We start from the raw sequence: 6,332 nt of genomic DNA on the forward strand, positions 1-6,332 counted from the left end.
GTGTACTATTCCGGCACGCTACCTCCAAGCCACTACGGTTCTTGATATACATGGAAATAAGACCTATATTCATGGTAATGAAAACATTTAATTATAAATATCTTAAAAACTGCTGAGTATCTGCGGCTATAATGGGGTATAAACGTTAACAGGAGAACGAGATCTATAACTTTACAAAGTTTCAATCAAATCGGAGGAGCATTGACCTTTCACTCTCCTTGTCAGAGCCACCAACACAACTCGCAATTTCGTCAACTCGCACAACTCAGAAACTCGCAACTCGCAGAGTTTTTCTCACAGCGCCATCGTGCGGTGATCGGTGTTCCCCCAATCCCACTTCTGACACCAATTGTAGGATCTCAGGAAAAATGAGGGCACCGCCGTGCCGCCGCGGGAATCGAACCCCGGCCTCACTGGTGGGAGCCGATCGACTAACGCGCTCTCACCCACGGATAATAATAAATAATAGTATTATAGTAGTACAAACAAATAAGGGGAAAGTTGAATTAATAAAAAAAGAGTCTGACCGGCAAGGAATTGTGAGTATTAACTTTATCTCTATAGTTATTTTATGCATGTAACGCATTCTTTCCATGCTATGCTTTATTAAAATTAAATATTAATTTTTGCATGTGAAGAGCAGTTCAGAGAAGATTACTATAATAAATAATAGTATTATAGTAGGACAAACAAATAAGAGAGGAAAATTTAATTAATAAAAAAAGAGTCTGACCGACAAGGAATTGTGAGTATTAACTTTATCTCTATAGTTATTTTATGCATGTAACGCATTATTTCCATGTTATGCTTTGAAACAGGTGTGTTTCGTCGTCGTTCGGTTTCCTCGTGTCCGTGCTCCTTGGTGCTGAACGGCTCGCCGATCCAGGGTCCTAAACGACGAAAGGAATAAACGGCGCGAGGTACGGGTGAAATAACTGAGACGATACTCGCTGCCTTTCGGACGCGTAAGCTACGGTGCCTCAGGATACGGTGCCTCAGAATACAGTGCGCGATGGTAATGCTACGGTGCCCGTGAATTTAGAACGTGTGACCGTGAGGGTGCTACCTGAACCTGTAAGTGGCGTAGGACGCAGGCAGGATGGACAGGAGTAGAGTTAGATCACGACTGTCGTCGTGATCTCCCTACCTAGGCCGGGTTGTCGTGGTCCTTCGATGTCCGTGACGCACGGGTCATCGAAGTTCCTCCGGACAGTCGTTCAGGGAGTTCGGTCAAGGTGACGCACCTTGTCTGGCTCGGCTGGCCTCGTGGGCGACTCGCCTCACGAGGGTGACTTTCTAGGCGGTTCTTAGGCGACGTCGAAGGGTGACGCACCACTTCTAGTTCGGCCGATTTCGTGGACGACGCGTTTCACGAAATGGACCGGTGACGCACCGGATGTTTCGAGGTGGAGCACAGCTCGCACCAGCGGAAGTATAGGATAACTGGACAGAACGTTCTCCGACGAAGTCAAAGGGTGACACACCACTCCTTGTTCGTCGGCTCTCGGAGGCGACGCGCCTGGCGAAAGTGACCGGTGACGCACCGGACGTTTCGAGGTGGAGCACGGCTCGCACCAGCGGACGGACAGGACAACAGGGTTTCCTCGATGAAGCCGAAGGGGTGACACACCACTTCTTGTTCGTCGACTCTCGGAGGCGACGCGCCTAGCGAAAGAGACCGGTGACGCACCGGGTGTTCGAGGTAGAGCACGGCTCGTACCAGCGGAATCAGGATGCCGATAACGGCGGAGACGTGGACAACGGTTACAGGTAGAATACTCAGAGCACTGGAATATCGCACGAGGTGATTCCCGGATGGCTACTGGTAGACTCAGGTGATTCTAGTCTGTTCGCGACGGCTTTTATAGGAATGGTTTGGTGGTAAGGGATGGTGGTGCGGTGCGGTATTTTGATGGTGACGTATACCTTCTTCCGCACAGTATTTTGGCAATTTGATTTGGATTCCCGTTGGAATACGGGCCTGGGTGCGGGGTACGTGCGGTACAGGCGGTGTTGTTGTTGTGACAGGAGGCCGGTGGTACGTTACTAGATTCGCGTCGTCGTGTATAACCGGTGGAGGTGTGACAGGGGTTTGTTCGTAACAGGCCTACGTTATGTAGGTCTGTTACACCCCCCTCCTTCTTCGGGGTGACGAGCGAAAGGCGGCGAGACTGATTTATTCAGAAGAAACAGGTTTGGTATACATTGTTACAAAAGAAACTCGTAATATTGGCTGGTGTCAGAGAAACAAAAGGTGTGTGTGTGTGTATGTAATGTCAGTGCGGTGCTGCGTCGTTGTTGTTCCCCTCTCGTTGTCGGCAGCGACTCAGTCGTCCGGCTCGGTCGAATTTTAGGACCCACCTCTCGTCCCCTATAGACGCCAGGAAGCGTTTGGAGGTGGTCAGCCGTAGTGGTACCTCAATGCGTCGGCCATTTGGTAGTAGGTACCACGTTGTTGGGCACGTCGCGTTTTTCCTTTGGTACCGTATTGGCGTCAGTGTGTCGCGGTGGTCTGCGGGTGTGGGGACACCTTCGTTCCCTGGTTCCTTGCTTAGCGGCTCCATTGGGCTGTGTGTGCCTGGCTGCTGGAGAACTGAACTGGTTCTGTGAACTGGACAAATGCTCTGGATTATTTTCCGGGGTCGGCCTCGGCCGCGTGGGACCGGAGTAGCCGTCGGGGCAGGGGCGGGTGCGGGTACCCTGGTTTGTTCCGCGGGGGTATCTGGTTGCGCGTCCGGTTCGGTGCTCTCTGGGCGAGCGTCGTTTTCGGGGCTGTGTTCCGGTTTGAGATCCTGGATATGGATGTGTCGAATCCATTTTCTCTTCCCGTCCTGGAGGTCAACGATAACTGGCGATATTATGCGTTGTACCGTATAGGGACCGCTATATTTTGGGGCTAGCTTAGCAGCTATGCCCGCTCCCTTGTCGGACGGGGTGTGTTCCTTTTTCCAAACGCGATCCTCTATGGCCGGTCTCCACTCGCGGCGTCGCAGGTTGTAATATTTCTCTTGTCTGCCGAAGGCTTGCGCTAGGTGAAGTTTGGCCAGTTCCTGGGCTTCTCGTAGATTTTTCCAGCGTTGGTGCGGGGTGGCGGTTGGTTCGTCTGCTGCTTGCTGTCCTGGTACTCTTAACTCTCGGCCCTGATTCAGGTATGCCGGCGTGTATCCGGTCGCCTCATGCCATGCGGTGTTGATGGCAAACCTTGCCTCGTCTAATTTTTCGTCCCAGCGGTCGTGGTTTTTCCCGACGTACTGAGCTAGCATTGTTTTCACGACTTTGTTTGCTCTCTCGACCGGGTTGCACTGTGGTGCATACGGAGGTGTACGGCGGTGCGTGATGCCGGCTGCCTGTAGTAGACTGGTAAACGCCTCTCCAATGAATTGGCGTCCGTTGTCGGATATAATGATCTGTGGCGCTCCGTGACGTAGGATAATATCCTTCTGGATCGCCGCGGCGACAGCAGTGCTGGTGGCTTTTCGAAGGGGCGTGAGTTCGACCCACTTCGAAAAGCGATTGAGTGCGACGAGTAGCCAGATGTGTCCGCGGCGTGATCGCGGCAGTGGCCCAACCAGATCTACGGACACGGTGTGCCACGGTTGTGTCCCTGGATTAGCGTGGAGGCGTCCTGGTGGCGGTACAGGCGGTGACTTGTATTGTTGGGAGCTGACGCAGCTGCAAACGTGTCGTGCGATGTCTCGGAACATCCCTGGCCAGTGGTACCTCTGGGCAATGCGGACGCTCGTTTTGGCGATTCCTAGGTGTCCCGCGGTGGGGTCATCGTGAAATTGCCGTTGCACTGCCTCTTGGTCGGTCGCCGGTATGCATATTTTCCATGCGTTTCCGGAATCTGGCTCGTTGTAATCGAGCTGATGCGGTATTCGTCGTTGCAGTTTTCCCTCGTAAATCCGGAAATCGGGAACTGAGGCGATCGTGTTGCACGGCTTCCATCTTCTTCTCGTACCAGGAGTCGTTACGCGGTTTGGTGCGGAGGAGACTGACGCCTGGTACCGGTTCGATGCGGGATAATGCGTCTGCTACATGGTTCAGCTTTCCTGGCCGATACTGGATGTCGAAGTCGTACTGTTGCAGTTCGAGGGCCCATCTCGCCAGTCGTCCGGTTGGACTGTCGATTTGTTGCAGCCAACGAAGTGCCTGGTGGTCTGTGAGAACCGTGAAATGGTAACCTTCTAGGTAAGGTTTCATTTTCCGAATTCCCCAGACGACGGCCAGACACTCCTTCTCCGTTGCGCTGTAGTTTCGCTCTGTGGTGCTCAGCGTGTGGCTGGCATATGCGATAACTCTTTCCTCGTTGGCGGGCCCCTGTGTGAGCACGACTCCCAGGCCGTGGTCGCTGGCGTCGGTCTGGAGGGTGAACGGCTGTTCGAAGTCCGGGCAGGCGAGTACTGGTGCGGTGACCAGTTTCTCCTTCAGTGTCTGGAATGCATTCTCCTCGGCCTCGGTCCATTTCCACTTTGCGTTTTTCCGTGTAAGCTGCGTGAGCGGCTCTACTATTTCCGCAAAGTTTGGTACGAACCGCCGGTACCATGAGGCCATGCCGTGGAAACGTCGAACTTCCCGGATGTTTTTGGGTGCGGTTATCTTTGCGATCGCACTCGTTTTTTCTGGGTCGGTTCGTATCCCCTGCTGGTCGACAATGTGTCCGAGGCAGCGGAGGCTGCTAACGCAGAATCGACATTTATCGGGATTCAGGCGTAGTCCGGCTGCGCGGAGGCGTCGAAAGACTTCTCGTAAATGTCGCAGGTGTTCCTCGAGGGTCTTACTGGCGATGATTATGTCATCCAGGTACGCGAACGCGTATGGTTCGAGTTCAGGACCGATTATTCGGTCGAGCAGCCGTTGAAATGTGGCGGGTGCCGAATGTAGACCGAACGGCATGACTCGAAACTGAAATAAACCCTTCCCCGGTACCGTGAAGGCGGTGAGCGGTCGGCTGGCATCTTCGAGTGGGACCTGCCAATACCCATTTTTTAGATCGAGGGTAGTCAAATACCTCGCCCCTCGTAATTTGTCGAGAGTTGCCTGGATATGTGGTAATGGGTACGCGTCCTTCTCGGATCGGTCGTTTAGTCGACGGAAGTCGACGCAGAACCTGGGCTTTCCGTCTTTTTTCTTCACAACTACCACCGGCGAGCTCCACGGGCTGCTGGACGGCTCTATTACTCGGTCATTGAGCATTTTCTCGACTTCCTCGTTTATTATCGCCTGCATTGCCGGATTTCTGGGTTGGTAGCGCTGTTTGAGCGGTGTTTCATCGAGCAATTTGATACGGTGCTCGATGAGATTTGTTCGTCCCGGTACCGTTTCAAACAGTTTCATTTCTGCTTGTAGGAAGTCGTCGAACTGTCGGCGGGCACCTTCATCTGGTACACGGAGGCCCATTTGCTGGCATGGTTCGGACAGGCAGGCGGTGGGCCAGGTTGCTATGTCGTATGGCGGCTTCAGGTTCATTCGGAGTGCCGCGATAGCTTGAATGCCCAGTAATACTGGCGGACCCATATTCGGCAGTATGGTAAAGTCCTGCTGGTTTTCGGTGCCTAGTGCGGTGAATGATAGTCGTATGCGGCCGGCGGGTTGCATGCTCGTGCCGTCTGCTAGGCTGATTAGCGTGCTCGGTTCGGATGCTTGCATGCCTTGTTCGAGTGCCCATTCGTACGCTTCGGCGTTGATACAAGACAATTGGGCACCGGTGTCGAGCAAGGCGTCGATTTCCCTTCCTAATATTCGAATCGGTAGAAAGGGGCGGGGCGTATACTTTATGTCTGGGGCCGGCGTTCGCCCGTTCGCGACGAGCCCCGTGCGTCGTTTCCCGGTGGATGACACTCCTTCGTGAGTATTCCGTCTCGACCACATCGCGAGCAGAATTTCCGGTAGGCGTTTCTACATTCGAAATGGGTGTGGCCCCGTTGTTTACACCGCCAGCAGTGTGTCATTCGGCTGTAATTGTTGCCGTTGTCACCTTGGATTGCGCTGGCGTCCCCTTCCCCGCGGGGCGTGTTGTTCATTTGGGCTGGTCGTACCTCAATTGGTTCGGTGCGGTGCTGGTTTGGTGTGTGGTCCCGGTTTTCGTTGGTGGCGGCGGCGAGGGGCCGGCTGGCCGTCCGTTGCATTTGGTTTTTCCGCTCCATGGCTCTCTCGATGCGTTGCACGTGTCGGAGCAGGTCTCGGATGCTGGAAATCGATTCTGGATCGATGACGGCCGTGTAATCTGGCAACATGTTCTCATAAATGGTTTCCAGATATTCGTCCGTCGGGATGAGCGCTCGTCTCATGAGGGTGGTGAGCTCGTTCATGTACTCATGGAACGGTTCTCC

This window comes from Lasioglossum baleicum, chromosome 1 (genome assembly GCF_051020765.1).
Source record: "Lasioglossum baleicum chromosome 1, iyLasBale1, whole genome shotgun sequence".
NCBI classification, from domain to species: domain Eukaryota; kingdom Metazoa; phylum Arthropoda; class Insecta; order Hymenoptera; family Halictidae; genus Lasioglossum; species Lasioglossum baleicum.